The following is a 13,747-nucleotide window of genomic DNA, read 5'->3' as shown; positions in this document are numbered from 1 at the left end:
TGTCCCATAGGCTGGGAAAGTCCTGCATGATTGCCACAAGTTTCCCCATGTCGATCATTATGGCTTGTGGCAGGCTGGTGTCTGCTGGCTGCTCTCTGGTAGATGAGGGGACTGAAAGGACAGATCTGCAGTTGAAATGTGCCTGTGAAGCTTTGTGCTGTGTGTTGGGACGCCTCCTACCATGCCTACTTCCTGTAGTCATAGCAACCAGTGACTCCATCCGCAGCTGCACTGCGGATGTACTGCGTGAAAAAACGCACCCATTCACTTGTATTGGAGGCTTCACGCGCATGATCTGACCAAAATTAGAACAGGTCGCAGATTTTTTCACGCGCGTGAAAAAACGCGATACACATCCGTCCGTCTGGGGACAACTGCGGATCCTCATAGGAGTATATTGGCTGCGGTCTGGGGCGGATTATGTGCCTAAAATCACGCGCTTGAAATTCTGCTCGTGTGCAGGCACCCTTAATCTTTTTAAGAGGACTCTGCACTTCTTCCTTGGTTAGGGCCCATTTACACTGGGCTCTGTCGGGCTCTGTCAGGGCCAGCAATACTCTCTCGTGTGCAGCAGCGCAGGAGTATGTGCGGAGACGAGTATCGGGCATCGTTTGCCTGACATTCACCCAGTGTAAATGGGCCTTTAGATTGGTGACATTTAGTGTAGTTTACTTTATCACTCTGCATCTTATCTGACACTTCATTTTACTCTGTGGATACACTGAAGAAAAAAAACTAATAGGTTTGCTTTCTCCTCATCACCCTCTACAATTTCTCTTACATTTATTAAAGGGCCACTGCTTCCAGTATTAACTTTTTTACTATTTATATAGTAAAAGAACAGTTTAGGGATAGTTTTACTCTTTGACGGTAAGTCTCTGTCTCCATCTTTGCTGTTTTTATCTGATTTTTACATAATTTATTTTCTTCCTTATACGTTTTTCGTGCTTCTTCACTACCTTCTTGTTTTAGTAGTTTAAACGCTTTCTTTTTGCCGTTTATTGTCCCCTTTAAATCTTTATTGAGCCACCTTGGTTTTCTCCTATTACTAAGTCTTTTATTCCTGTAAAGGTATGAACCTCTCACAACAAGTAACTAGGATGGTACCAATTGAAACCACAGTTCATCCCACCAAAAAGAGCCCTTACACAGCTATATCGCCAAAAACGTAAAAAGTTATGGTAGTCAGAATATGGCGATAAAAAAAAAAAGGATTTTTTTAGATAAGTAAAACAATTAAAAAAATATATAAAATTTTGTATTATTATAATCATACTGACCCACAGAAGCAAGTTATCATTAGTGTCAAGCGATTGTTGAAATAATCGCGTCGGGAGTGACCGACCCAATTTAAAAAAAGAATTGTGAATCCAGACTCTCGAGTCAGACTTCCATTAAAATCTATAGGAGTAAAACTAGAATAACACTGGAGGAGGTGGTGGTGGTGGTGGTGACAGCGGCCCAATGGTTAGCACTGAGGTAGTCAGATTCAAACCCATAACTTCAGAACTGCAAGACAGCAGTAACAAAAACAACACATCTGTCCTTTCTGCTAAAAGCAGAGAGCCAAAATTTTGTCGAGTTTTGCTAAAAATTGAATCATGATATGGTCCAATTAAGCAAAAATCGTTCCGATTTTATCGCCCAGCCGATCACTACAAGCAACACTAGTTATCATGTAATTTTTGCTACAGTGTGTATGCCATAAAAACAAACCCCATTCCGAATATTGCATTTTCTTCCATTTCACTCCATTTAAAAAATTTCTGAAAGTGGATAGGAAAAAAAAAAGGGCCACATACTTAAAGGAAAAGGAAAATAAAAAATAAAACCGAAAATCCAATAACATCCAACATAAAACTAAACCGAAAATAAGGAAAACACCACCCAGCTTTTTCCAGTAAAACTTTACTCTCTGACAAGTGTTCAAATGGAAATCTGTTGATTTTTATTTAATCTGTAGCAACATTTTTGTGAACAATTCAATTTTGTCTCAAATGGTACCAACTTCTATTAAGTAAATGTGCTAAAGCAGAGCATAAACATACTGGAATACTTAACCAGAAATACAGAAACAATTTTGATTACAGTTGTATCACTTCTGTCTGCATAAACAATGAGATTACCTGACTTACAACTGTCAAGTCTATTAATACAGTCCAGAACATTAAGTATAAACTGTGAACCTTCACATCTTAAGTCAGTACTAATCTTAAAAGTAACTAAACTTTCAGAAAACTTCCAACATGTAATTGTGAACGTCTCAAGTGGGGTACCACAAGGCTCTGTCCTAGGCCCAGTGTTGTTCAACATTTTTGTAAATGACCTAGAAATGCAATGTCCTACATCTGGGCAAGAAAAATGAAAAAAAAGCACATATGGAATGGGAGGAATCGAGCTAAGCAGCAGCACATGTGAAAAAAGACTTGGGTATATTAATAGATCACAGAGTGAACATGAATCAACAGTGTGATGGTGCAGCAAGAAAGGCAAAGACAATTCTGGGATGTATTAAGAGAAGCATATAGTCTAGATCATGTGAGGTAATTATTCCCCTCTACCCCCCTTCCTTAGTCAGACTTCATCTGGAATACTGTGTCCAGTTCTGGGCACCCCACTTTAAAAAAGACATTGAAAACTGGAGCAAGTTCAGAGAAGAGTTACCAAGATGGTGAGCGGTCTACCAATCATGTCCTATAAGGAATGGTTAAAGAGTTTGGGAATGTTTAGCTTGCAAAAAAGAAGGCTGAGAGGAGACAATAGCGGTCTACAAATATCTGAAGGGCTGTCACAGTGCAGAGGGATCAGCCCTATTCTCATTTGCACAAGGAAAGACTAGAAGCAATGGGATGAAACTGAAAGGGAGGAGACACAAATTAGATATTAGAAAAAACTATCTTGACAGCGAGGGTGATGAATGAGTGGAACAGGTTACCACAGGAGGCGGTCAGTTCTCCTTCAATGGAAGCCTTCAAACAAAGTCTGGACAGACAGCTGTCTGGGATGATTTAGTAAATCCTGCACTGAGCAGGGGGTTGGACCCGATGGACCCTGGAGGTCCCTTCCAGGACTCTACCATTCTGTGATTCTATGTGAAGTTCTGATCTGTGGATGACCAAGAATCCCACTAATCGCTAAAACAAACTTGCACATATGAGCCGAGCACGGTGTCCATTTGTCTATGAACTGCAAGTGGCATACAGACTCAAGATTTCCTATTGAGTCTGTACACCACGATTGGGCACAGCGCCTAGATAAGCACTTCTAGACCTTCATTTTAGAGACTGATTGGGGTTTTGGCACCCACAGTCACACAATCAAAACTTAGGACATGTCAGAAGTTTTCAGAAAGTTTAGTAAGACTGTAAAAAAAGAATCAGTTTTTGTCACTTTTGAATGGATTATAGAGTATTTGTACCTTTTTAAGGATGCATTAGGAGTTCATTTGCAAATCTGACTTTCTGCATGTCCTACTTTTAAGGATGTATTCTCAGAGAAGTTCAAAATGAGAGCCCAGTGAGCATTCCCTCTCAGCGATGTGTGACATAAGAGCACCCTCCTAGGATTTGAGCAAACTGTATTGTAGCACATACTAATGCAAACTTCACACCCCCACTATTGTACAAGGGTGCTTTCTCCTACAGTAAAGGTGGCTATACACACACTAGATGAATGTTGGCTGAGCATGCCAGTTTCAGCTGACCATCTAGTATATATAGAAGTGCCCCATTTTTTTCCCTGATGGCAGATGTAAGGGGGAAACAATGGTTGAAGCACAACATGCCCGATACTTTTGTTCTCAAGGGAGATAAACTGCCTCCAGGAGGTGTTTGGCACCAGCTTATTCCCCTCTGCCGAAAGCATTATGAGAACACATGCACACTTGACCAAATACACCTATCAGTAAAACAAGACTGAGGAAGCAACAGAGGTAATTAATATACATTACACAGTGGTAGATTTCTATATTTTATAGCTATGGGCCCCAACTTTTTAACACTGTAGCTGTGGTTTAGGTTTAGAGCATTCCAAAGACGCTGTGCTAATAGGTAGAGTAGTAGATCCTTCTTCCATTTGGTCATATCATATGCATCTTCAAAAAAAATCATTTTTACTTTTTTTCCCTGTCCATTTTCCCTTCATCAGTAGAAGTCACATCGTTCACATTTGAGGATGAGCATTATATCAAACCTAGAGATCTCATCCTTCTTATGAAGATGGTCAGAAGTGCTTGTGGAAATTACGTAAGCAATAATTTACATCTATCTAAGGGAAGGAATAGAATACCTACTCTATTCACATCAAGGCCAAATCATTTTGCTTCCATAATTTTTAATGAGCGATTCAATAAGGCCTCACAAACCTGTGTAATTTACTCTTCGCGTCACTCCATGATCATTACAGTGTCATGAAGGAGTAAGACATGTCCTACCTAATTTCCATCATTCATTGAAGACCAACAACTCAATTTTTCATTGTTGATCAACGCTATCCGTTTCAGCAGGTTTCCACTCATTGTCTTCCCTACAGCCAGGGAATACCCATATGTATTAACTAATAACTAGATATTCATTTGCCCATTCTTCAATTGTATTGGGCAATTGAGTCAAAAAGTTGCAGTGGTCATTTTTCTTGGGTATGAAAAGATAAAAATTACAAATCAAGGCAGTTGACTGTACAAACCAACTTCACAAAACCTAGAACATCCTTGGCTGTATATACTGTCAGATTAATACCATCCTCACCCTCTCACTGAAGTCAGCTTTACATTACTATCTTTTTATCTACACTTTACAAAAACTCTACATGCTCGTTTACTTCTCTTAAACTCTACCTTCATTCTTGGATTCTTCCACAACGTAGTATGCTTCCGTCCTCTATAGAATGGCTAGTCAGTGTGGAGTTCAAGTGGCTGATATTACTAAAGGCTAGATGTGCACATCATACATGTCAAGAAAAACTACTAGAGTATACTTAGAAAACTAATATTGTCTTCACTTTCGAGAAGAAGTGGAACTTTTCCTAAAACATAACCATCATTGGGTTGAATGTTCACCTATATTGGATTACAAAATAGGCTCTGGCGCTACATGGCACATTAGTCATAATGTTTAGAACAGAGTGAAAATAGAAGTCATTTTTCAGTCCAGTTTGAATAGCGAGAGCATCATACTAAGGTCGGCCACCATGTCGAAGATCACTGTAGGCAATACTCATTCCTTATCTAAAGGTGGACTTTTTGATGGGCCACAAGGTGAGAGCTATGAGTAAATGTTTTTCCGCACGTAACGCAAGCATAAGGCTTCTCCCCTGAATGTGCCCTCTGATGAATGACCAGATTTGAGCGGTGAGTGAAGCTTTTTCCACAGTCAGTACATTCATAGGGTCTTTCTCCTGTATGAACCCTCTGGTGGGTCACCAAGTTAGAGCTAATGCTGAACTTTTTCCCACACTCTCCACAACTGTACGGTCTTTCCCCGGTGTGCACCCTCTGGTGCGTCACAGCGTTTGAGCTAGTACTGAAACTTTTCCCACATTCCATACACATATAGGGTCTGGACCCAGTATGGACCCTGAAATGAGTCACAAGGTTGGATTTCTGGGCAAAACTCTTCTGACATATAGCACATGAGTAAGGTTTGTTTTTTTCAAGGGCATGTTCTTGATGGTCACAAACAGAGTCATCCACCTCCTTCTTCACTTTGACATTGCCCGACGATTGCTTTGTTTGACCATTCTGTTGACTTCTTAATGACAAACGACTTTGTGCTTCTTTTGTTTTATAAGAGAGCTTTTGTGTTGCTTTCTGTTCCTTTGCCTTTTTGCTGTCAGGCGCAAGATTTGCCGTTCCATTGGATTTGCTCACTTTGGATGAACTTCTCATCTTCTTTGACTTAGACTTGCCCCAGTCCTTTATGGTCCCATAATCAGAGGTTTCCATTGTTGTGACCAGTGAGAATGAAAGGTCTAATGTCATCCAGCAAAGGTTTATGCTGCAAACAGAACATGAATAGGTAAAAAAAAAAAACAGCAAACTGAATAAAGTTTATTGTACATATATGTATTTTAAAGTCATTGCATGGAAAAAAGCATTCCTATATAGTTGTAAATGTTTTTACAATTTTTTGAGTCCCAATTCTGACTGTTTGGTGACTGTAATTGAAAGCAATACTCCTACATTCTGACAATACCCCTACATTCTCAAAGCTGTGCATAAGCCCCATTTATACTGACAGATGATCGCTCAAAAGTCACTCAAACGATAGTCTGAGTGACAGTTTTGAAGTATCATCTTTGCATAGTCTATAGTAGCTACTTAGAAGCTATGCAGGCAGAGCAAGACACTGTCGCTATAACTCAGCAAACAATACAGCTGTTCTGCATAAACAAACAGCTGTATTGTTTTCTACAATTACAGCTTGCGTCCCGCTGTGAACTACCAGCGGGACACGGGCTGTAAGAATCTTATCAGCGCTGCCAACTGTGATAACAGCCTGCACCTCTGATAAGAGTTCATCGCACAATTCAACAAAACTAGAATTGAGCGAGGAACGAATCGTGCATGAAAACTGCACGATGTCTATGCAATTAGACGCAACGGTTATTGCTCAAAAGACGGCTTTGAGTGAATTTTGAGCGAGAATCATTGGGTCTCAATTGGCCTAAGTGATCGTTATGCATATCTGTACGGCATTTTGAGGGAAGTGGTATAAAATGTGTTCATTTTATTTACAGGCACACCAATGCCCTGACACACAGTGGTCATCATAGAACATCAGGAACTTGGGTCATGTAAGAACTGTAGATATAGGGTTTCTTAAGACAGGTGTAAATCAAGAGGTGAAGTTTGCTGTGGATCCACATCAAAAAATTGGCACCAATGGTGCACTTTTTTTTTTCATTGGATTTGGTGCAGATTTTCCATTGCAGAAACTCTGCACCGATTCTGCTACGTGTGAACATACACTTAGGCCATATTAACATAGCCATACTGAAGGTGCATTTTAGCGTCCATATTAAAGCCACTAACTTTTACTCCCCGCAGCCAGGAGGGGGGCACTTGTTCTGGGCACAGTCAGGTAAAGATGCGAAGGAGGCACAGGAATTGGGTTTCTGGAAGTGCAGCCTTGCCCTCCTTCGTCTGTCAGTGACTTAAAGGGGTTGTCCCGCGGCAGCAAGTGGGTCTATACACTTCTGTATGGCCATAATAATGCACTTTGTAATGTACATTGTGCATTAATTATGAGCCATACAGAAGTTATCAAAAGTTTTATACTTACCTGCTCCGTTGCTAGCGTCCTCGTCTCCATGGTGCCGACTAATTTTCGGCCTCCGATGGCCAAATTAACCGCGCTTGCGCAGTCTGGGTCTTCTGCTGTCTTCAATGGGGCCGCTCGTGCAGAATGCCGGCTCCGTGTAGCCCCGCCCCGTCACGTGCCGATTCCAGCCAATCAGGAGGCTGGAATCGGCAATGGACCGCACAGAAGAGCTGCGGTCCACGGAGGGAGCAGACCCCGGCGGCCATCTTCAGCAGGTGAGTATGAAGACGCCGGACCGCCGGGATTCAGGTAAGCACTCTCCGGTTTGTTTTTTTAACCCCTGCATCGGGGTTGTCTCGCCCCGAACGGGGGGGGGGGGTAAAAAAAAAAAAAAAACCGTTTCGGCGCGGGACAACCCCTTTAATCCAGGTAGTAGCTCTGCGAGGACAGAAGAGGGAGGTGGAGGGATTGCAGAGATAAGCTCTGCAGGGAAGCTATGCGTAATGTGTGTGGAATATGTTTATAATATAGTATATAGATGTTACATTCTTAGCGGGGCTGTCCGAGATAATATATATTTTAACATTTCTGCTACCTGTGTTCACCGCGACGAGTCTGTGTAGATATGTTCTGTAAACAGGCTGCTGCAGCCAATCATATGGTCAAGCGCTGAGGTCCGAGATTGGCTTCAGCAGCATGCGATGTCCTGCGCACATGCTCACCCCAACCTGTAAAGACATCATAGCAAGAGCGGAGCTTTGGGGCTGGAGTCGCAGGATGCTTCAACCTCTCTCAAAATGCAGGCACCCCTCACAAACATCATGAAGTATTACATGATGAATGGCTGCCCATGTTATACATGGACAGCTCGAGAGCACCAGAGCGCGAGCCACTGTCATAGAGTAGACCTCTGTTCTGGCTTATAGTAGAAACCCTGAGCAAGGGACACCACTTTGAAGTTCAAATACTTGACTAAGGAAAAATGGACAACGCATGAGTTCATTGGACAAGACTTTAAAGGAGTTGTACCAAGTTATACAGTTATGGGATAGGAGATCACTTTATGCTCAGTGGGAGTTCGACCACTGGGACCCCCACTGATCCTGAGAATGGGGGTCCAGTTGGTGGCCTAGTGAATGGAGGTTGTACAGGCACACTGCTGCTCCACTCACTTCAAAGACAGCGTTGGAGATTACCGAAGTGCTTGAACTCCATGATCTCCAGCGTTGTCACTGACGTGAATGGAGCAGCAGTGTACCGGCACAACCTCTACCCCATTCACTCGGGAGCAACCAGAACCTTGTTGTCTGGAATGGTGGGGGTCCAGCAGTCAGACCACCACTGGTTATAAAATTATCCCCCTTCCTGTGCGCTGGATTGGGATCACCTGGGCGCTCATTTTCCAGCCTCAATTATCACTTGGCGCATGTGTGACCTCTCATGGTCTGCGCCCGCTAGGACCGTTGACTGCTTGGTATCGGGCGCCGATTTGTGGCTCATGTGATGCCTTTTCTCCAGCGCCATTTTCTTGTCACATCATCAACAGTAGGTGTGGGAGTGTTTGTCCGTCACCCTTTGAGAAAGTAAGTGAAATGCAAGTTGGGGTCCCTCCTGTCTACATCTCATTTGCGATGTTTTCACTCACTGCAAGTTGCAGGAAAAAAATCTGCGATATCATCCATTGTTTTCAACGGGGTCGGCAGCAGCACTGCCGGCCCACTGAGATCAATGGGAGAAGATAGCCTAAGAGCTTTGGAATCCCCCATAGTATGGAGAGCGAGGGGGTGGAGCTACAGGGGATCTCATATATCTCCCCATATTTGGAGAGATAGGGGGTGGGACTAGAGGGCTTTCCCAGGGCTTCCCTTAGAGCAGGGGTGGGGCTAGAGGGCAGATCCCATGGGCTTCACGCACATGCATTTTGTAGCGATGCTCATCCACACAGGCGAGCGCAATATTGCGGCAAGACACCCGGCCCGATATCACGCTTGCCATTTTACACGCAGGTGCAAGGCGGTTTTCATTCAAAATCATCTTGCATCGCTTCTGTGAAGCTGCGATCCTCAGGCACGGGTTTCCCATTGAACATCACGTCGCACGCGCATCATACGGCCTGTGAGAGCCATGTGATATCTTTAAAGGTCCCATTGAAAACAATGAGTGAGGTGTTCGAGGAATGCCCAAAAATTGGACATTCAACGAATCTTAACCCCGCAGAGTCGCTGTAAGAAAAGAAAAGAAAAAAAAACCAAAATCGCCCGTGTGATTAAGTCCATTCAGACGAATGGCGTTCATATTCGTGCGAGCTCTGTGCAGCGTGAGGTTCTCGCTCGCGTGCGTGTAGCCTACCTACCCAGTGGATCCATTTTTATCTTACTCCTACGGAGTGCTGGAGCGGCCGTACATCATTATGGCGCCATCTATGTCTACGGTAGCGGTGACCCCCTTACCCGAAATCCCTGCATGATCCACCGTACGATCTAAAGTAGCCAGTGATTGTTCCGTGTAACAGCTGCCTAGCGAATGATATACGATGGCTGCGGCGCCGCTGGTCGCACGCTCCTTCCAATTTGAGTGTAACACGTCTTAAAGGTCGGCTTCACATAGGCATAAGCACATTTGCGCTACAGTTTTCAAAATAATGCTCTTCGTCACGTGTCGGCGTATTTTACTGTATCTCCGCTCCCACATTTATTCGAAACGGCTAATTATTTCCAGCGCAATTACGCAGCGTTTCACGCCTCTCCTTGTGTATTGCACATACATTTGCGCAACCTCCCATTGATTTCTATAGAGACCTTTTGTGCGCAAACACGTTCTATTTTTTTTTGCGCGTGACTGAAATGAGCACAAACTCACTGAAATTGATGAGTTCTATTCTGTGTATGGCATGCGCAAATGTTGGGCGCACAGATACGCCTGTGTCAAGCCGGCCTTCGTCTCCACTCCGTGGCTCTACAGCTGCTGCAGAACTACAACTCCCATCATGCCTCGACAGCTGCAGGCCTTCCGGGCATGCTGGGAGTTGTGGTTCTACAACAGCAGGACCTACAGACCACCGCATTGGAGGAAACCCTCTTAAAAGGAACAGAGACTTTGTAAATATTAAAACCCCAAAAAGTAGCGCAAACCAGCAAAATGACTACATTTTGTAAGAAATTCACTTTTATCATTTTTGTCCATTCCTACAAGCCACGATGACCCTAATGAGGTCACATGACTGCCGGTCAGTTCTAACATCAGGGACCCCGGGGGGCGGCAGAGCGGAACACAATGTCCTAAAGCTTCATTACAAAGTTTCTTATTTTTGCTGCCAGCTTTCGGGGGGGGGGGGGGGTTCATCATTCTGGTACATACATCCCCTTTAATGCCAGTTTGTGCCCCCCTCCCCCACACCACTACTGACTATACACAGTGCCCAATTCCCAATGCAGCAGCTAATGACAGACATAAGATGGAGGAGACAGCGAGCACAATGGTGGCACACACTGGCATCTGCCCACGTCCACTCCAGCATGACAATCCTACCTGCCGCTCAGGATCAGCCTTTTGTGTATGCGCTTACATAGCAGAAGGATTGAAACTGCCAATTAGAAGGCTGGCTGCGCAAGGCATTCTGGGGCGCGTAGTCTTTTCTGTCCAGAAACCAGGGGCTCAGGACTACAACTCCCAGACGTCTGAGGAAACCATAGATGCGGAGCGGCCAATCAGCGAGCGCCGCCTCTTCTGATTAGCTTCCAATCAGTGCAGTGAGGCTGATTAGGAAAAACGCTGCTGCCCTCTAGTGGTGAAACGTCATGTAATGATTTGCAGCCGCGAAGAGAACAGCTGGGCGCCTTGTTGGCTGACTTGGCTGCAGTTTTCTGTAGTCCTTGTAGTTTTAAACATGGCCGTGTTAGAGACAGCAAGAGCTTAGATACAAAGCTGGTAAAAGGACACTATTGAGTATATAGCCTGTTGATTAATTCTCGTTAGCGCGTATACATTCTGCACATCCTCGTCAGTGTAGGAACGAACAATCGTTAATACGACGATTTGCGCTGTTGGTAGGCTGACATTTTTTTGCCTACATAAACAATGAGATTAGGTAAAAAACATGTTTGCTCGCTGACTGCGGACATGTTTACGTGTCATCGGCCCAATCATTGGTCATATTACGGGGTTGTCCGGGGCTTTACTATCCTCAGGACGGGTCATCAATAGGGGTCCGCCACTGATGGGGATCCCCTCTGATCGGCTGATACCGGGCAGCGCAGTCCGAGGTGCGGCGGCCCGGTTGGTGATGTAGGCTCAGCTCCCAGTTGAGACTCATCTATCACGCCATATTGACAATCATTAAGAGCCCTTTTACAAGGAACGATGATGGTTCTGCGTATTGGTGGATCGTACGAACCTGAACCGTAACTGTTCCGTGTAAACGCTGCTGGAGACGGAGCTGCACGCCATAATATGTTCACTTATCATTCGTCATTCGGTTTCTGCAGCATAAAAATGAGACGATGATCGGCCTTTGTAATCAGGCAACGTTCATCTAGACAACTGCCTGTTTACTGAGACTGGAGGCGGGCGGCCGGGGCGATCAGCAGTCTCCGCCGCGTCCTGTCACTGATCATGTATCGCTCCTGTGTGATAGCAGATGACAGACGGTCACTGGGACGGATGTTGGGCGCTTAAGTGTCCAATAATCATCCGCTCTAAAGGGAACTAAACATGCAGAGAATCCGCCTGTGTAAAAGGCCCCTTAAGGCGGTTTCACACGACTGAGTGAGATTTGTGCATTGCGAGACGCACAAATCGCACGTGGATATGAACCCCATTCTTTTGAGTGATTTTTTTTCCCCCCCCATATCACCCATTGATTTCAATTGGACCTTTAACCCTTTGCAATCCAATTTTTGATTCAAGGTTTCCTAGAGGGCTTTCTCTTTCTGGCATTTAACAATGGCGCCATCTGCTGGCTAGAGCCAGTACTGCAGTATGTAACAAAGCGGCCAGTAATATACAGTAAAAATGCCCTATCGGACGTCTTCCGACATCAGAGCTGTACAGGCTTCAATCAGAATATTGCAAGACTTAAGACAGTGAATTGGAAAGGGTTAATGCCTCGCATGTCATGCGATCTGCATCCGGATGTTATGCAAGGTTTTCCATTGAAATAAATGGGGAACAATTCCGATCCTCTATCGCATGTGAAACTCATATTAGAGGATTAGAACTTCACAGATGCGATGCGAGGCGTTTTTGCCTGCAAAATGCCTCACGTCCACGGGGAAAAACGCACATTCACTAGCGCGATATCAGGCCGAGTTGCACAGGCCGCTGTGTGTAGGTAGCCTTAAGGTGCTTTCACATAGGCGGAATTAGCCTGCAATACCCACCAAAAGACGCAGCTTAATCTGCCATTGTGGAAGTCCACTATAAACTCTGCAGGCCTACATGTGGATTGTGATGTGAAATTGGCGGCAGAATCACGCCATTTTCAATTCCTCATCAAAATTCACACGAAAGCTGTGGGTTTGGGTGCGGAATTTATCGCGTCTTGTAGTGCATAATGCTGGCTAACTCCACCAGTGTGAAGCACCCCGAGACTATGTTTGCACCGTGGAATTCACTGTGGAATGTTCCGCATGAGTTCTGCCTCCAAAATCCACAGCCTATGGCCCCCTGCACACGGACAGAAATACCACGGCGGGATTTCCCGCAGAATTTCCGCCCGTGCCCGCCTGCATAGGATTGCATTACAAAACGCTATCCTATGCAGACGGCCGTGATTTGTCAGCGTGAAATCACATGCGGAAAACAAATCGCGGCATGTTCTATTTCTGTGCGGGTCTCGCAGAGGCCTGTACAGAAATGTCACTCCCAGCGCGCTGGCTCCGCTCTGCGCATGCGCCATTTGGGTGGCAGCCGTCACATCACAGAGCTGGAGCCGCGGGAGCAGGTGAGAGTCGCACTGGTCCCTGCAGGGACGCAGATCGGATCCCGCTGCGAAAATGCTCACGGGGGATCCGACCCGGCCGTCTGCAGGCGGCCTTTCAATGGGCAAAATCCACGTGTGGAACCCTGACGTGGAGGTAAGCCTTTCCACGTTACGAAGTGCCAGCAGAATCTTTTCCCTATTAGTGGATAAGGTTTGTTGAACCCCTTTCACTAACGTTGTACTGTACATAGTTGCAGAATTTGGGTGCGGAAAATCTCCAGAAACAGTCCAGACTCGTCCTCCTGCACACACTTTTTAGGGGCACCTTTGGACCCCAAAACACATGTAAAAAAAAAAAAAAGCCAGCAATTTTTTAAACCACTACATGTGTTCTTAGAGGCTATTCTTGGTGGCTTTTTCCTGTATTCACACATTTTGACATACTTTGTTCTATCCTCTTCCTTTTTTACCTATAGAGAAGCTTATGCAAAAATTGCAAAAGAAAGCCAAACCTCCAGCTTTCTGCGATTGCAGAAGATCACAGTGACCCAAAAAACCGCACTTTTTG

This window comes from Eleutherodactylus coqui, chromosome 13 (genome assembly GCF_035609145.1).
Source record: "Eleutherodactylus coqui strain aEleCoq1 chromosome 13, aEleCoq1.hap1, whole genome shotgun sequence".
In the NCBI taxonomy this organism is placed as follows: Eukaryota; Metazoa; Chordata; class Amphibia; order Anura; family Eleutherodactylidae; genus Eleutherodactylus; species Eleutherodactylus coqui.
The sequence above is the reverse complement of the archived record's forward strand: the minus strand, read 5'-3'. Positions refer to the sequence as shown.